The sequence below is a fragment of the Nyctereutes procyonoides genome, unplaced genomic scaffold (genome assembly GCF_905146905.1).
Source record: "Nyctereutes procyonoides isolate TBG_1078 unplaced genomic scaffold, NYPRO_anot_genome, whole genome shotgun sequence".
NCBI classification, from domain to species: domain Eukaryota; kingdom Metazoa; phylum Chordata; class Mammalia; order Carnivora; family Canidae; genus Nyctereutes; species Nyctereutes procyonoides.
The window spans coordinates 73,208,666-73,228,516 of NW_026575135.1; the positions used below are offsets into that span (position 1 = coordinate 73,208,666).

Sequence of the window (19,851 nt, forward strand, 5' to 3'; positions counted from 1 at the left end):
CTCCATCCCCCTGCCCACCTCCCCTTCCACTACCCCTTGTTCGTTTCCCAGTTAGGAGTCTCTCATGTTTTGTCACCCTCTCTAATTTTTCCCAGTTTCCCTCCTTTCCCCTATAGTCCCTTTCACTATTTCTTATATTCCCTGTATGAGTGAAACCATATAATGATTTTCCTCCAATTGACTTACTTCACTCAGCATAATACCCTCCAGGTCCATCCACATCAAAGCAAATGGTAGGTATTCATCCTTTCTGATGGCTGAGTAATATTTCATTGTATATATAGACCACATATTTATCCATTCATCTGTTGATGGACAACGAGGCTCCTTCTACAATTTGGCTATTGTGGACATTGCTGCTATAAACATTGGGGTGCAGGTGTCCTGGTGAAGCAACTGATCTGTTTACACAAGTTGTGCCATGTGATTATTTTCACAGGTATCTCAGTTTGGATGATGAATTATATGGATATATGGAACTGTATATTTCTCTCACTTCACAGTCCAAAGTAAGCACTCCTGCTTGGCAGCTCTGTCCTGAGTTCCTTTTATGTAATTGCTCTGCAAATTTCAGGGAATTGTTGTCATCTGGATGGTTGGAGCTGGGCTACTGCCATGTGAGGTTGTCATCAGTGACTTTTTGATTTTTTTTTTTTTTTTTTTTTGAGAAAGAGAAAGAACATGCACACAAGTCAATGTGCTCGAGCAAGGGGGAGGGGCAGAGGGAGACAATCTCAAGGAAACCTTATGTTCAGTGCAAAGCCTGAGTGGGGCTCAATCTCATCACCCTGAGGTCATGACCTGAGCTGAAATCAAGAGTCAGATGCTTAACCAAGTGAGCCAACCAGTGTCCCGACTTTCTGATGTTTTAATCTTCTGATTCCCATGGTTAATGAAAGACCAAAGTGGAGGCTACAGTTTGAATATACACCTAAGCCCAAACATTCTTAGTCACATAATCAAAACATAAAACTGTTCTGATTTTTCCAAAATGGTGATTCTGACCTTAACCAAAGTTAAGCTTTCTTCATGTTAGCATAACCTATAGCTTTCCTACTCACCTACACACAAATAATCTTATGTTGTGCTTCTACTCTAAAAAGAATATCAGTTTCTTCTAACCAATCACAATAGAAAACAATGTATTTCCTCATGCTCTATAAATTGAGCTGTAATAGCTGAGAGCCAGCTATAACCAGTTTTGGTTTGAAGTCTTACTGTTCATGAATAGTTTGTTTCTATCTCAAAATATTCATATCAAGTAAGTTTCTCTGGATTTTCTCTTTACATCATTCTAGACTATAAGCACAAAGAGACCAGAGTCCAATCTTTTTGTTTCTAACTTATTTTGAGATCATTAGATTCACAAGCAGCTGTAAGAACACAGAGATCTTTTACCTAGTTTCTCTATAATAGTAACATCTTACAAAAGTATTATATAATATCACAACTAGGATGTCTATATTGGTACAAGCAAAAGATCTCGTACAGATTTCCTCAGTTTTACTTGTACTTGTATGTGCATGTGCATGTGTTATTTGGTTCTATGCAATTTTATCACATTTGTGACCACCACCTCAGACAAGAGGCAGAAAGGCCAAATCACTTCCTCCCAGGCCTGGAGCAATGCCTGTCGCCAAGAAGTTGAATTAATTAATTAATTAATTAATTAATACTGTCCTAGCTAGGGTTCTCAGAAGTGGTAACGGAGATGCAAAAATCCTCCAATGTAAATAACATACATACAACAGTGCAGAGGTAGGACTGGTAGGGACAGTGGTGCCATATGCCTCTGGGCCAGGTGACTGCTGCAGCCCACCATGTCCTCCACTGGCGGGCAGGGCAAAGTCAGGGCATGCCCAGTCCTTACAAGTGCAAGGCCTAGAGGTTGCACACATTGCTTCCCTCCCATCCCTTTGGCCAGAATGCAGTTGAAAGGACACAGCAAGCTACAAGGGAGGCTGAGGTTGATGGTGCTATATGCTTGCTACTCCTCCTTCCTTCCTGCCCTTCGTAAGGTTCCCGAAGATGAAGAGTACTTTCCTACCCCACTGATGTTCGGCTTTGGCCAGGGGAATGTGGGCAAAAGTGACAATGTGTTGGTTCTGAGCCAAGGCCTGAAGGGGGCTGTCACATTTCTCCTCATCCCACTGGCACAATGGCCACCCTCTGTGAGAAGAGTCTGCTCAAATTAATATTGTGAAAATGTCATTGTTACCCAGGGCAATTTACACGTTTAATGCAATCCCTATCAAAATACCATGGACTTTCTTCAGAGACTTAGAACAAATTATTTTAAGATTTGTGTGGAATCAGAAAAGACCCCGAATAGCCAGGGGAATTTTAAAAAAGAAAACCATAGCTGGGGGCATCACAATGCCAGATTTCAGGTTGTACTACAAAGCTGTGGTCATCAAAACAGTGTGGTACTGGCACAAAAACAGACACATAGATCAATGGAACAGAATAGAGAATCCGGAAGTGGACACTCAACTTTATGGTCAACTAATATTCGATAAAGAAGGAAAGACTATCCACTGGAAGAAAGACAGTCTCTTCAATAAATGGTGCTGGGAAAAGTGGACATCCACATGCAGAAGAATGAAACTAGACCACTCTCTTGCACCAGACACAAAGATAAACTCAAAATGGATGAAAGATCTAAATGTGAGACAAGATTCCATCAAAATCCTAGAGGAGAACACAGGCAACACCCTTTTTGAACTCAGCCACAGTAACTTCTTGCAAGATACATCCACGAAAGCAAAAGAAACAAAAGCAAAAATGAACTATTGGGACTTCATCAAGAGAAGAAGCTTTTGCACAGCAAAGGATACAGTCAACAAAACTAAAAGACAACCTACAGAATGGGAGAAGATATTTGCAAATGACGTATCAGATAAAGGGCTAGTTTCCAAGATCTATAAAGAACTTATCAAGCTTAACATCCAAATAAACAAACAATCCAATCATGAAATGGGCAAAAGACATGAAGAGAAATCTCACAGAGGAAGACATAGACATGGCCAACAAGCACATGAGGAAATGCTCTGCATCACTTGCCATCAGGGAAATACAAATCAAAACCACAGTGAGATACCACCTCACACCAGTGAGAATGGGGAAAATTAACAAGGCAGGAAACAAATGTTGGAGAGGATGCGGAGAAAAGGGAACCCTCTTACACTATTGGTGGGAATGTGAACTGGTGCAGCCACTCTGGAAAATGTGTGGAGGTTCCTCAAAGAGTTAAAAATAGACCTGCCCTACGACCCAGCAATTGCACTGCTGGGGATTTACCCCAAAGATGCAGATGCAAAGAAATGCCGGGACACCTGCACCCCGATGTTTCTAGCAGCAATGTCCACAATAGCCAAACTGTGGAAGGAGCCTCGGTGTCCATCGAAAGATGAATGGATAAAGAAGATGTGGTTTATGTATACAATGGAATATTACTCAGCCATTAGAAATGACAAATACCCACCATTTGCTTCAACGTGTTTGGAAATGGAGGGTATTATGCTGAGTGAAATGAGTCAATCAGAGAAGGACAAACATTATATGGTCTCATTCATTTGGGTAATATAAGTAATAGTGAAAGGGAATAGAGGGGAAGGGAGAAGAAATGGGTAGGAAATATCAGAAAGGGAGACAGAACATGAGAGACTCCTAACTCTGAGAAAGGAACTAGGGGTGGTGGAAGGGGAGGTGGGCGGGGGATGGGGGTGACTGGGTGGTGGGCACTGAGGGGGGCACTTGACGGGATGAGCACTGGGTGTTATTCTGTATGTTGGCAAATTGAACACCAATAAAAAATAAATTTATTATTTAAAAAAAAAGAGAGAGAGAGAGAAGGGCTTGCCCAGGAAGCTAGGAGGATAAGACAAATGGAGATACCCTAAATCTGTTCATGGCCTGAGCAGAGCGGCCTCTGCTGAACTGCAAGAAAAACAAATGCCTTTTTTTTTTCAGTGGAGGAGCAGGAAGCCACTGAGATTTGGGTTGCTCGTTTGCAGCATTAATGCAGCAGAAACATCACGTATTAGCCATGGTTCAGCCTTCACTGAGGAGCTCTGTGAGAAGAGAAGAACATATATTAGTGTACCATAAGAATTTAGTGGGTATGAGAGGGGTCCTTCCTGGACAGAATGAAGGCAACCCAACCTGGGGGGGGGGGTCCTTTAGGAGTCCAAGGCATTGCCTAGTTGGCTTTTAGTTCCCATGAATATAACGTGAGGGGACCAAATTGTGAATGGAAGCCCTGGATGTGGGCAGACCTGGGCCAACTGAAATGGAGAGAGCAGCCTGGGAGCTCCTCTGTATGGAGGCATCTTAAAAATGAAGTGCACGTTCTTTGTGGGAGAATGATGATAATGGAAAATTGTGTCTGTCTTAAGACACAAATAAAACTGTCATATTCACTAAAATGTTTGAAAGAGTTTTCTCTTTGAGTCAGGAGGTAGTGCTAATTAAAAAAAAAAGCCTGAAATAAATGTATTTCACCATATTAAATAGTTAATTAGTGTCTGTCTGTTGCTGGTATAGCTGTAGAGAAAGCTGCCATTCCAGTCGGCCTCCTATACAAGATTTGGAATGCATGGAAAGGCAACTGATGCATCTACCAGATCAATCAAACTTTGCCTCTAAAGGATCATTTCTCCATGGTGCCTGGGCACCTCAGCACTTAAAATCTGCATGATAAAAGCAGCCTTTTAAAGGAAGCTTAGCTGTCTGTACTACTTGCTGACTATCCTGCCAAGAATTCGGGTGTATAGAATTGGCATCCAATTTTTTCTACCTGGGATACTGCTAGAAATATGCAAGAGGTAAAAAGCTTTTGAAAGCACAGCAATTTAGGAGTGAATATCCATTTTGAGGTAGATTAATTAGTCCCTGATAAAGTACTGGCTGCTTATTTGAAACTGAGGAAAATGAAACATAGCTTAAAACATTTCTTCAAATACAAATACATCCTAAATTTTACCTAGGTTGTTTTTGTTTGTTGTTTTTGTTTTTTGGTATTTATCATCAAACTTTTTGTTGTGAAAATTTAAAAACACTTAAAAATCCTGAAAGACTAGAACCACAAAGTCCTTCTATCTAGATTCATTGGTTGTCAATGTTTTAGCATATTTGCTTTTCCTCCTTCTCTCCCCTCTCCTTACACACCAAAATACACTAGTTTTGAAAATAAGAAGACATCATGATCTCTAATACTTCAGCATGATTCTCCTAAAAACAAGGGCAATCTCCTATATAACACAATGCCAGTATTACACTTAAGAAAATTAACAATCATTCTACAATCACAACTAATATCCCAGCCATATTTAAATTTTCCCACTTGTCTCCTAAAGATTTCTATTCATTTCCCCGATGATCTAATTAAGGTTTACAGATTCCATCTGGAGGTTAATCTGGAAACTCTCCTCCATCTTCGGTTTGGTTTTGACTTATGCTGATTTTTCAAGAATCCAGACCAAGTAACTTATAGAAAGTCACACATTCATCTGATTGTATTTGGATGGTGTTCTCTTTTACTTTTAAACCTGTATTATCCTTAAAATGAAGTTAAGTCTGGAGACTTGATTAGGTTTAGGTTAAACTTTTCTTTTCTTTCTTTTTTTTTTGGAATACCTCAGAGGCATCTCATAAGAATGTTCATACATTGGGTTTTTTTCCACTAGTGGTTATGCTGAAAGTGATGGCTTGGTTAAGACAGTGACTGCCAAACCTCCACAAGGAAGTGTCTGCCTGGAAATGGAGACTGAGGCAAAGTTCACAGGCTAACATTTTATGACAAGTGCAATCCTATGAATGCAAAAAAGGTGGAAAAACAGAATTGAAGCAGAAAAAGAGAGAAAATGAATACCATGTGGTTTGTTGCCAAGCTGGCTCTGGTTTCATAAGCAGCTCCACTTGGTCATATGGGACATCTTTGGAGGTGCTCTGTGGCACCACTGCTTTTTTTTTTTTTTTGGCACCACTGCTTCTGGGTGGAGTCCTTCTCTGGCACAAAGTGTGCAGTGTGTTAATGCCCCTGTACTTCTGGGTGTTACCAGTGCTTGTGGGCAGCTGCTGGGAAAGCCAGGGCTTCTGTAGGTCCCGTGTTGGACTTGGGCATGGGAGCTTCTGTATACCTTTCTGGTGTAATGACAGCCTTGCCAAAGACAGAGATGTCTTGTAGGAGGTGAGGTGACAAGATGGAGGCTGGAGCTTTACAACCATCACTGGGGCCAGGAATCAGGACAAGTGGGTCTTGAGAAGTAAGCAGGGCCAAAAGCATCTGTGTGAATGGGCACATATTGGATCCAATACCAAAAGAAACATCTTTCTCTTTGAAATTAGTAATGAACTGTGGAGTGCTATTTTGCCCCTGTAGGAATATTCTATGGCCCAACTACTTTTTATGTAATGGTTTTAGTACCCATTGATTATTCTTGTCTGAACCAGTTATGACATCAGGAGTTGCATGGTATGGGGGCTAGTTGTGCTCACTGCTATACTAGGGTGTCATTTCTTCTAGACTCTTCAGGGACACAAGTAGGAATATATTTGTGTGTGTGTGTGTGTGTGTATAAAGTAGCATGAGTTCATATTGTTTTTTGTTGTTGTTTTTATTCATGAGAGAAACAGAGAGAGAGAGAGAGAGAGGCAGAGAGACACAGGCAGAGTGAGAAGCAGGCTCCATGCAGGTAGCCCAACGTGGGACTCAATCCTGGGACTACAGGATCACACCCTGGGCTGAAGGCAGCGCTAAACCTCTGAGCCACCCAGGCTGCCAGAATTTATATTGTTATTAGCATTATTAAACAGTATTTTTCTTAAAATTCTTTTTATATTTTCTTTTTCCTTTGATGTTGGAAATTCTTGGTTACCAATAATATTAATGTACGGTATAGTCAGAATAGTATGTTAAGTTACCCAAAATAACTTTCTCTTTCCTTGTTGGTTCAGTAACTAGTTTTATATAGAGTTAGATTATTTGTTTCTTTTAAGCTCCAGGTTTAATGGATTTTCTTTATGATTAACTTTTGTTTTTGAGGTTGTTGTTTTTTTAAGATTTTATTCATTTATTCATTACACACACACACACACATATACACAGACACACACACAGAGGCAGAGACACAGGCAGAGGGAGAAGAAGGCTCCATGCAGGGAGCCTGATGTGGAACTTGATCCTGGGACTCCAGGATCACGCTCTGGGCCAAAGGCAGGTGCTAAACTGCTGACCCACCCAGGGATCCCGTTTTTGAGTTAAAAAAATATATGGTTCAAAAATCAATCAAGACATTTAGTTAGAGAAGCCTCACTCCCATGCGCATCCTCTTCACTCTGTTTTATTTTCATTCATTTCTGATTTCTCCTTTCCTGCATTTCTTTTTGCAAAAATCAGCAAATATGGAGTTATAGTTGACCCTGGAACAACACAAGGATTAAGGATATGGTCTCCCTCAAAACTTAACTACTAATATCTCACTATAGTATTATATACTGTATCCTTGTGATAAAATAAGCTTGAGAAAAGGTTATTAAGGAAATCATAAAGAAGAGAAAATACATTTACACTATTGTATTGTACTATACTGTACTTATATAAGTGAACCCATTCAATTCAAATTGTATTGTTCAAGGGTTAATACACATTTTAATTTCCCTTTTTCTGAGCAAAATGGAGAACACTATATACTCTGTTCTTTGTCTAGACTTTTTTTCTTTTAATAACATATATGCAAGGAATTGTTCCATATTAGTTCAGAGATACCTTAAATGCTAAAATTCACTGTTTACTATATACATATGTCAAGTATAATAGGGTAGGCCAGGCAATGTTGCAATAACAGAGAAATCCCCAATTCTTCACAAATAAAGGTTGGTTTCTTGCTCACATAAAGTCCTATATGGGGGAGCACTGGGTGGCTCAGTGGTTGAGCTTCTGCCTTTGGCTCAGGGTGTGATCCTGGGGTTCTGGGATAGAGTCCTGCATGGGGGGCTCCCCACAGGGAGCCTGCTTCTCTCTCTGCCTATGTCTGTGTCTGTCTCTCTCTCTGTTCCTCTCATGAATAATTAAAATCTTTAAAAGAAAGTCCTATGTGGGGTGGGACACCCTCCTATGCCTTACAGCCACATGACTTGGAGCATATGTCCCCCGTGATAGCCAGGCTGGGAAGCCAAGCCTGGAAACAGCCCATGCCAGAGCCCCATCACATGGCCCCAAAGCAATACAAGGGAGGTTGAAAATGTGTCTCATTCGTCATGAAGGGGAAACAGAAACAGGATTTGGTGAATTATATAGCATCATCTCTGCCACAACAGACTTCACATTCATCCTCTTATATAAACCCCACAACAGTTCTACAAGTTAGGTACTTTTATTATGCCCATCTTACAGCAGAGGACACTGAAGCTTCAAGCTTTTTTTAAATTTTATTTATTAATTCATGAGAGGCACACAGAGAGGCAGAGACACAGGCAGGGAGAAAAACAGGCTTTCTGTGGGGAGCCCAATGTGGGATTCAATCCCAGGATCCTGGGATCATGACCTGAGCCAAAGGCAGATGCTCAACCACTGAGCCACCCAGGCGTCCCGAGGCATCAAGCTTCTATATTCCTTTCAAAATTAGAGTGTTCCTGTGTGTCAAGATTAATTTCAGATCCAGGTGTATCTGGTATAGCCCACTAAGAAACCACAGCAAACCCATTTCATCCATGCATAAAAGCAAAATTTGCAGAAACGGAGATCAGAGCAATTGGTGTAGGAAACAAATATTTAGACTTAGGATTCATAAGCTATTTCTTACAAAAAAGTGCAAAATAAAAATTAAACCCCTGGAACCATAAAGACTAAAGCATCACAGGACTCGGTGTTTCAGTAACATTGGATGATAAAACAGCTTTATTTATAATTTCTGAATCACGAGCTAAATGTTATAGAATTTTTTTGAAGTACAAAGTGAGATTGTAAACACTTTTTCTTCCTCTTCCTAAGTAAAAGCATCATATGTTCACTGCATGTTAGAAATAATGACTCTTTCAAACCATTTGGGATAGTTCTGAGGAATTAAACCAGGTAATCTCCATAGAATTTTAAGTTGAAAAACCTTCCTTTTAGAGGAGGAAATAAATAAAATTTAAAGGCCATTTGGACAGTGCTTTTAGTATCACATTTATTATATTTATATTTTTAAGAATTTTATTTATTTATTCATGAGAGACACAGAGACAGAGGCTGAGACATAAGCAGAGGGAGAAGAAGGCTCCCTGCGGGGAGCCCGATGTGGGGCTCAACTGCTGAGCCACCCAGGCATCCCCTTCCTTAACGTTTTTAATGGGGAAACAATGCATTATTCTTGGAATGCCTATGCTATTTTCCATTACCCTACAAACTTGGTCCTCTGGGCTCAAATTTGTACAATTTACAACTTCGTTTCTAACATGTTACTATGTATCTATGAGACTATGGCCGGATCTCTTTTTAGGGATTTGGCTTACTGGAATCTGTAAATTTCACTCAGGTTTTAGCCCAAAGTCCTTCCTCATACACTGTGTCATGTTTCTGTTCTCATTTTCTCAAAATGATTAGGTTAAGTCTTTAGCATTCTGTATCTTTCTCCCACTCCTCTTAGTTTTGATTCCACACCTTCCCAGGCAGGATTTCCATATAGTGCTTCATTAAAACTTTGGTTTCCTCTGTGGCTGCTCCCATCTAGTGACACCTTACAGCTGTTCACTCTCCACTCCAGTCCCCCAAGATAGGGTTGGATGGTACTAAAGAAGACGGAAAGGAGTAAGACTAGGGACAGCTGCACCACAATAAATTCCAAATCAAGGCAAAGAAGAATCAGTGCTGACAATTATGGTGGTCTCAAAGAGGGAGTAGCATTTGAGATGGTAATAAAAGACTTCCAAAGATTTTATGGAAGAGAAGAATGAAGTAGAACCCAGCCTAAGGGAGGGGAGATGAATTCGGAGTCTCCATGTCTCTCAGACCAAAGATCCCTGGTCTCTTCCCTGGAATGAAGTGCCTGTGGTATTCTAGGTATTGTCAAAGTCCAGAAAAAAGTAAGTTATTTTTTTATACACAAACACACACATATACACACATACACATCCCGTTCTCTACTGAAATTCTATTGTTTTTTGCCCACTCAAGAAAGTATGTTAGAATTAAAGCATGTGGGATGCCTGGATGGCTTAGTAGGTCAAGCATCCAACTCCTGGTTTCAGCTCAGGTCATGATCTCATGGTCATGGGATCCAGCCCCTTGTTGAGCCCTGCATTGGGCTTTCTGCTCAGTAGAGAGTCTGCTTGAGATTCTTCTTCTTTTTTAATATTTTATTTAAATTCAATTTGCCAACACATAGTGTAACACCCAGTGCTCATCTCATCAAGTGCCCTCCTTAGTGCCCCTCTGCCTGGGATTCTTTCTCCCCTTTCCCTCTGCCCCTCCTCCTTGCGCACATGCTCTCTTTCAAATACATAAATAAATCTTTTTTTTTTAAAGATTTTATTTATTTATTCATGAGAGATGAGAAAGAGAGAGAGAGAGAGAGAGAGAGGCAGAGACACAGGCAGAGGGAGAAGCAGGCTTCATGCAGGGAGCCTGACGTGGGACTTGATCCCAGATCCCCAGGATCAGGCCCTGGACTGAAGGCGGCGCTAAACTGCTGAGCCACCAGGGCTGCCCCTACATAAATAAATCTTAAAAAAACAAACAAACAAAAAAACAAAAACCTGCAAGCATGCAAGCTTGATATTTCCACAGACAAGATCTCAAATGGGTCTGATTATTTAGCTGGGCCAGACTGCTAACAGGTACTAGGACTGAATCAGTGCGTGACACAGCACACAGGTGACTGCCACACTGCAGTGAGACAGCTGGGAGTTGCTAGGCACAGGAAAGGATTATTAACTCCCAGAAGCCTGTGGCTTCTTTTTTTCTATTCCCCCTTAAACAGTTTCCAGATGATTCCTAATGAGTGTTTGCTGGGGTGTTGGGTTGCCTTTAACTTAGATTCCTCCATTATTCTGAAGTAGCCTATTGCGGGGGTGGGGTGGAGTTGGGGGGATGGGAGACACTTGTGGACCACACCCTTGTCTGTTGGGGCCAGGCGGGAAGAGAAACTCCTCAAGATGGCGGATACCCCAAATGGCTGAGGTTCCTGTCACCACCTCCACCTGGGACGCCAATGGACCAATGACCTGCTGACAGCTTGACGCAGACCCTTAGACCTCTCCTTTGGACTTACCCAACCGGACCCAATGCCCTTCAAACCCCAGAGGAGGAAGTCACCTTTGACCGAATTGCAATCCTTCCTTTGCATAGTGAGGGTCACTCTGACTGGTTGGAGTGCCATCCTTCCTTTGCAAATGAGCCAACCAATAGGAAACCGTTCTGCCTTACAACATTATGTAAACCCCCTGCCACCTTGTCTTGGCGCGACTTCCCCGACTCACAATTCCCTTCTGTGAGTCCTGGAACCTCGCCCGAGGGTGCCTGCAATAAAATCTGTTCTTGGACCCTCGCTTGCCTTGGCGGTCTCATTTCCATTTAGTTACCAAAAAACCTAACATTGCCCCAGAGTAAGATAGAAAACAGCAAATCACACATCTAGCAAAAGATCAGAGATGGTACTTTGAAAGATTTATGTTATGTCCTTTACTATTTATGACTAATCAAATTACTAAAAGTTACTTAAAATGTTTCTAATAATTAGAATGACCATTCTGGTTTAAAACTCATTTCAAAAAAGATAAAGAAATTATGATGAGGTTCTAATGATAGTTTGGGGGTAATAGTTGTAACTTTTCTCCCAATTACTTTCAAGTGCTCCTGTATGAGGAGAAGCTTTGAAGGATTTGGTTGCGGTATGTAAGAGCTGGTCACTGCAGTCAGGACCTTTAGGATCCAAGCACCCCGACACCCAAACCAGCTTAGATTATAAGGAGTAGGAATATTCCTGTTTGAGCTTGATTCTGCTTGAAGTAAAGCATTCCTGACCCCAAACTAGGAGCTACTCTCTCCTTCCCATTAAGACCTTGCTGGTGACCCATGTAACACCTGGAGATACTCTGAATTGACTTTTTGTCCTTCTAAACACTTTACTTCAGTACTTCTGAAATGTCTTCAGTTTTATACTTGTAAATTTCTTTTTTCTTTCTTGAGAGTAAGTCTCCTCTTTCCCTCTGACATTCAGTATGAGGGAAATACTGAATATTTATCAGTATTCAGATAAATACTGAAGGCAAAAGGCACTTCTGTTTTGGACTGTGCTCCCTTGACTTCTCCCTTCTCCTTTTCCTCTTTCTCTCTCCCAGCTACCCCCACCATCTTTGGAGGCTCAGGAGGGAAGCCTCAGCCTCTTGGCATCTGGAACCAAGGTTTTTTTATACTCACTAGGTAACTGGACAACTTCAATAATGGAGCTGGTTTAAGGAAGTACTAATCTGAGCAAAATGCTCTTTGTTTAAATGTAAATTCACAGATTTAAAAACAAACCAACACAGTGACAGAATTTATCATTGTTAAAGAAAGGTGTTTAAAAACAGATCAGCTTTCACTATGACCTAGTCATACTTTGAGAGCCCTGAGAAAGGGACAGGCCAGGTGAGAAATAGGAGTAGCTTCCTAAGGGGGAACAGGGGAAGGTGGGCCTCAGGGCTTTCTCTTTCCTTGGATGGAGAGGGCATTAAGTGATTGCTCATGAAAACTCAATGTGACCACCACAGTAGCATTTTCTGATTGCTATCTGTAAACCTCTAAACCCCATAGATATTTACATTTCTGTTTGCAGTTTTAAGAGTTCCCACAGCCCTGGTTCCATTTGATCCTCACGAATACCTTGGCAGGGGTGAAGGATAGATTTCATTATCTGCACCTCGGAAAAGAAAACCTAATCTTCTACCACAGAAATCAGAGGAGTCAGGATCTGAGCTGGCAGGTAAATAAATGTTCACTGAATTAAACCAATACAGAAATATGTGAGAGTTTTAAGGTACCAGGTCTCTGTCCTAAAGAAACTCATAATCTATTTGGGGAGAAATGCTCAAAATTAAAATAATACCATTTATTAAAGAAAGACCAGATACAAAATGGTCTTTCATTGTGAAATGAAGAAAGTGCTGTGACTCTAAGTGTACTTAAGTAGATTTCATCCCATGACTGAATTGAAATCCCCAGTATCTTCCACCTGCCACTCATCTCAAGTTGCTTCTTAATATTCTGGGATTTACTAGGATTCCTTACAATGTCTTTAAGAAGTCCAGCTTTACACTAAACTGCGGTGATGTCTGAGCTTGTTACATCCTCCTCAGTCCTATATTCGAAGTGCAACTCTGGCTCTCCCCACTCTCCTTTTTTTAATTTTAAATTTTTAAAGCCAAAAGGAACATGAAAAAGGGAGTAGGTGTTATCTGTCTTCAGTGTTCCAGAAAAGGCCAACCTCACCTCCTGGATTTGCTGCAGGAAGTAGAGTTTAGAAAATGGTCTGATTCTAGTCAATCAGATTTTATGGAAGGCATTTAGATGGAGGGCGTTTTAGGAAAGAACACTCACCAGGCCAAAGAGAATGAGAGAAGACAAAGTCAGAACATGCTCACGGTCAGGACTATATCCACCTGACACAGAAGAATAATGGTGTGATAATTATGTGTGTATGGATAGGGATAATTAATAGGGATAACATATTTAAAATTGTTATCTCCAAAAATCTAGGATGGCACTAGCTGTCAATGCTCTCCAGAAAATGCAAATTATCCCCAAACATCTTCATCTGGGGATTCGTGGCCTTTTATGTGGAGACTATGGTTCCATCCCCTTATTTGCTCCTTGTATCACATTGCCAAAAACAGATACAAACGTTTCTAGTGTACTCCTAAGTATTTATTCTGAAGGCAGAGCATGAGCAGCAAGACCAGACTTCTGGCCTAACTGCTGCTGACACCTGCAATGTCAAATTAGCACAAAGATAGACTTGAAAGGCAAGTAACAAGCTGGGAAAATATTTGCAATTTAAGTAACAATATTTTATTTTATATTCTATAAAGAGTTCTTACAAATGAGTGACACAAAGATAAGTCCAAATGGGCAAAACTGAAAGTAGGCAATTGAAAAAAGTGATATAAAAACAGGTTCCACTTTACCAGTAATGAAGAAAACACACCTTATAAACAATACAAAACCACTCTTCTATCAGATTGGCAGAGATGACAAAGAACGGTAAGATAGTGCTGGTAGGAAGGCAGAGAAAAGGAGTCTCCCACCTGCTGGTGTTAAAGCAGTCTCACTTTTATGTAGGTCTCTTGAGAACATGAATCAAAAGCCTTCAATAATGAGTGCACCTCTTGACAACAGTTCCAGGATTTTATCCTGAGGAAATAATTAGGGATGTGCACAGAGATGTAGCTACAAGTAATTTTGTGAAATGCTGGAAACAACCTAAATGTAAAAAAGACAGGGACTAGAATTATGGTACATTGTATAATGGGATATGAAGCAGTCTTTAAAAATGACACAGAAGTATTTTTTTGACATGGAAAAACGTTAATAATATATTAAGCTAATTATAATATGATCATAGGCTTGATTATTTCTAGATGTTTTTATTTTTCATTTTGCTTATTTACAGTTTACTGTTTTTCTGTAATGAATGTCCATTTCTTTTATAATAATTTTAAAGATAATTATGCGAAGATAAAAGGATAGAAAAAAGGCATTAATAAATTCTGAATTCACTGGAAGTAAACTGTAACTAATCGTTAATAAACATTTACTTCTAGCATTTACCTTGAATTAACTAGATTGTTTTCCTGCCATCAGAGCTAAGAAGGCCTAGAATAAAAAATAACTTGAGTTATAAAAAATAAAGGTAGAATTTAGGCATTACCTGTCTTTGAACTGTGAAATCTGTACTGTGTCTGTATGTGTGTCTAGAAAATATTTGGAGGGATATCCACTAAATTTAAAAGTAGTGCCCTTCAGCAGGGTGGGATTAGAGGGGGAAGGAAGCTACTTTTTTCTTGACACTACTCTGTATTGTTTGACTTTTTAGAACAAGCATGCAAAAATCTATCTTTAAAAAGCATATTATGAATATTTAGAAATGTGAACAGTATCCATGGTATGGTGAGAAAAAAATCATAATGCAAAGTATACTGTACTTATAGTTTCTCTCTACATGTGAGAATACTCATGAAAATAGCTGTTCAACTTCATTTATTTGTTCATTTATTCCACAAATATCTGTTGAGCACCTACTAAGGGCTCTGCATTGGGATAAAGCAAGGAATCAAAAGCCAAATATGGCTTTTAGAAAGCCATAAATTCCAAATATGGAATTTATATTCTAGCTGGGATAGACAGACAAGAAGTAGTAATCATAATGCATCTTCGTTGATAAGTGAGTGCTATGGAAAAATTGGACCTGATTAAGATAGACTGGCACTGCTGTGAGGGGGTTACATGGGTTGGTTAGGGAAGGCCTCACTGAGGTGACATTTAAGAAAACGTTTAAAAGAGGTGAGGGCGTATATTAGGCAAATATCTGGAAGAGCTTTATAAGCAGAGGGAACAGTCACGAGGAAAAGCAATGAAGGCAGTGTGGCTGAGTCAGAATCAGCAAAGGGAGAGCAGGTCAGAGATAACCAGGGCAGTTAGTTGGTGTTGGGCTCTTTAAGGGCTTTGGCTTTTTTTTCCAAGTGAACTAGGAAGCCACCGTGGTTTTGAGTGGAGAAATGCCAGGATCCATTTGGCTGTTGTATGGTGATCAGGCTTTTGGCTTTTGGGGGTAGGGAAATACAGCAGAGACCTGGTTGTTTGGGTGATGGATGGAGGTTGCTGTGGGGATGCTGAGGTGTTAGAAACTGTGTGGAGGTTCCTCAAAGAATTAAAAATAGACCTGCCCTACGACCCAGCAATTGCACTGTTAGGGATTTACCCCGAAGATTCAGATGCAATGAAACGCCGGGGCACCTGCACCCCGATGTTTCTAGCAGCCATGTCCACAATAGCCAAACTGTGGAAGGAGCCTCGGTGCCCATCGAAAGATGAATGGATAAAGAAGATGTGGTTTATGTATACAATGGAATATTACTCAGCCATTAGAAACAACAAATACCCACCATTTGCTTCAACGTGGATGGAACTGGAGGGTATTATGCTGAGTGAAGTAAGTCAATCGGAGAAGGACAAACAGTGTATGTTCTCACTTATTTGGGGAATATGAATAATAGTGAAGGGGAATATAAGGGAAGGGAGAAGAAATGTGTGGGAGATATCAGAAAGGGACACAGAACATAAAGACTTCTAACTCTGGGAAATGAACTAGGGGTGGTGGAAGGGGAGGAGGGCGGGGGGTGGGGGTGAATGGGTGACGGGCACGGAGGGGGACACTTGACGGGAGGAGCACTGGGTGTTATTCTGTATGTTGGTAAATTGAACACCAATAAAAATTAATTTATAAAAAAAAAAAAAAAAAAAAAAAAAAAAAAAAAAAGAAAGTAGGGTCACGTGGCCTTAGCCTGACTCCTCGCTGGGCCCCTCCCCCTTGGATGCCTTTTATTTCTTTACACCCCCCCCCCCCAGCCTCTTCCTACCTTGATAGAAGTGCGAACTCTTCTCACTGTGGCATTCTAGCTGTTCTCTCTTTATTTTTTTAATTTTTATTTATTTATGATAGTCACAGAGAGAGAGGCAGAGACACAGGCAGAGGGAGAAGCAGGCTCCATGCACCGGGAGCCCGACGTGGGATTCGATCCTGGGTCTCCAGGATCGCGCCCTGGGCCAAAGGCAGGCGCCAAACCGCTGCGCCACCCAGGGATCCCGCTGTTCTCTCTTTAAATCTCAAGCCAAATTCGTAGGTTTTCAGGATGATTTGAAAGTTATCTAGGTAATTTGGTGGGGACAGGGGACTTGGGGACCCTACTCTTCCGCCACCTTGCCCCCTCGTGAATGTAGGGTCAACAAACTTTCCCATGTGGGTACAGGATGTAAGAGAAGTGTATGAGGATGGCTCTAAAGGTTTGAGCCTGAGTAAATCAAGCGGAGTTGCCATTAAGTCAGAAAAGAAAGACAGCTGGATCGAATATGTCTGAGTTGGGAAAGAACTTATTTGTGGATCTGTTATGTTTGACTGTAATAGCAATATAAATTCTGTTTTAAGAATGTTTCTAGGGATCCCTGGGTGGCGCAGCGGTTTGGCGCCTGCCTTTGGCTCAGGGCGCGATCCTGGAGACCCGGGATCGAATCCCACGTCGGGCTCCCAGTGTATAGAGCCTGCTTCTCCCTCTGCCTGTGTCTCAGCCTCTCTCTCTCTCTGTGTGACTATCATAAAATAAAAATAAAAAACAAATTAAAAAAAAAAAAAAGAATGTTTCTAATACTGTGATGACATCTTCCCAAATAAATCATTTCAAGACTCTTGACATTCCCAGTACATTTCTGGTACTAAAAATATACCTTAGTCAGTGCTAGTGATCTGGAGAAATCATGGGAATAGAATTTATGCTAGAAGACTGGGGCCTAGGCTTCAATTTTCAAAAATGGGGAAAAAACCAAGGGTTGTAAGGGCTGCAAATCCATCTAGAGAACATGTGAACTCCAAAAATTACTTATAGGCCCTCTTGGATTCAGCTTGGAGTTGAGCAAGTCAGACTAATATATGTACTAGAAAAATCCAGACTTTCCTTCCATATGTCTTTTCTACTCTATACAACTCTTCACTTCTGATGCCCTCTAACACCAAATGTGTGGGTTTTTTTCCTCCCACAAAGCAATTTTCTGTGATGCCAGCTGGTTGTCCTACAATTTAACTCAATTCTGACACTATCTACCTGGAGGTAGCTAGTGCGTTAGGTCCCACAGTCCCATGAGACTGACTACACTTCAGATAACCAATCATAAGGATCAGGTGCCCAAGTTACCCACAGTTTCTGTCTGACTTGACTACAAATTGGCGGATCCCAGGATCTCCTCTCTTTGGATTTGATTATTTGTTGGAGCAGCTCACAGAACTCAGGAAAACACTTATTTACATTCACCAATTTATTAAAGGATACAGATGAACAGCTAGATGAAGAGATACATAGGGTGGGGTGTGGGAGGGTGTAAAGTAGAGAAGCTTCTGTATCCAAGGAACCACAGTCAATGACCAAATATTGGAACAAATGATGCTCCTAGTGCTCTTATTACTTAAGAAATTACAAGGTTTTTTAGGAACTTTGAGCCAGGAATGAAATGAAGACCAAATATACATATTCCTTCTCGTAAATAATAAAAAGATATGCCAGAAGTCTGAAGCTCAGGGTAGCATTTTCAGAAAGGAGGAAAAAACAGAGGCTGCCAATCCGTTCTAAGATATGTCATTAAAGGAATGAGATATGAACTCCAAAAATTAGCAGTGGCTCTTTCTGGGATTCAAGTTGAATTTAAGAGTAAGTCAGGCCAATATATTTAGGAAAAAACAAACAGGGATCCCTGGGTGGCGCAGCAGTTTAGCGCCTGCCTTTGGCCCAGGGCGCGATCCTGGAAACCCGGGATCGAATCCCACATCTAGCTCCCGGTGCATGGAGCCTGCTTCTCCCTCTGCCTGCGTCTCTGCCTCTCTCTCTCTCTGTGTGTGTGACTATCATAAATAAATAAAAATTAAAAAAAATATTAAAAAAAAAGGAAAAAACAAACAACAATCAGGGCCATTTTGGGTTCTTGGAAGTCCCCCGCAGGAATGGAAATGTTCTTCCGGGAGAGGTCTCAGATGGAACATGATAGTGGCAGCACCCGGTAGTGTTACAGACTGGGAGGCTGGAGGCCATCTCTACTGCTTTCTGGTCCTGAAATTGCAGGCTGGCTCTCTGCTGTTCAGGGATGGTAACCAAGTATTAATACTACGAGTATGAATATTATCGATACTTTGCAAGTATTAATACTTTAAAGTATTATTACTTTAAGCCTAGTCAGACAGAAGTTGTGGGTAACTTGGACACCTGCTACTTATGATTTAAAGTATTAATACTGGGGATCCCTCGGTGGCTCAGCGGCTCGGCGCCTGCCTTTGGCTCAGGGCACGATCCTGCAGTCCCGGGATCGAGTCCCGCATCAGGCTCCCTGCACGGAGCCTGCTTCTCCCTCTCTCTGTCTATCATGAATCAATAAAACCTTCAAATAAATAAAGTATTAATGCTTTACTCTTGAGTATTAATGCTTGTAAAGTGCTTCGCACAGCGTGTACGTTACTGAGGGCGCGGGGCAGGGGGCATTCATTTTAGAGGACTCTTACCCTTTTCTTTCTCTCTTCTGACCCAAGGAACCGTCTTGCCTGAGCGAGAGAGACAGCGAGAAAAAGTGAGCGATGAAGAAAATAAAACTTTCCTTTGGTCCTGCTGCAGAGCTGTCAGCACGGGACCGGCTAACACGGCCCTCGGTGCTTCCCGAGTTGTCCCTCGCCGGGAGCACCCGCAGCCGCAGCCGGAGCCCTCGGCAGCACGCGGTCCGCGGGCGGTTGCCAGGCGACCCTGGGCCTTCCCGCGGCCAAGCGGCCCACCCCCTCCCGCCCAGTCCCCCCCGCAGACCCGCCGAGGCGCCAGGACGCATGCGCACTTGTTACTGCGCTGTGCGAAGCGACGCGAGCTCCCGCCCTTCGCCGTGCTCTCTGCCCCGCCCCCTCTCGTGCTGGAGCCCCGAGCTCCGTTCCGTTTCAGACCTGGCCCTGCCCACGCCTCGTCCTCAGTCTTGGGAACAGTGCAGACCCACGCCCCGCGCTCTCGTGGTGGCGGCGGTGAAGGGTGGGATGGAGAAGGGCGTGGCGGAAGAATGAGGCCAGAGCAGGGGAGGCGGCGTTTGCGAACTCACTTCCG

General features: G+C 41.8%; 1 long non-coding RNA gene across 1 annotated transcript; it reads right to left on the reverse strand.

Moving 5' to 3' along the window:
• Positions 1–16,831: 16,831 nt before the first annotated feature.
• Positions 16,832–19,805, reverse strand: LOC129494675 (uncharacterized). The gene is made up of 3 exons (XR_008661373.1): positions 19,698–19,805; positions 19,275–19,313; positions 16,832–18,852 (listed from the first exon to the last, which is right to left on the reverse strand). It is a non-coding gene; the product is annotated as an uncharacterized LOC129494675 (long non-coding RNA).
• Between the last annotated feature and the right edge of the window lie 46 nt (positions 19,806–19,851).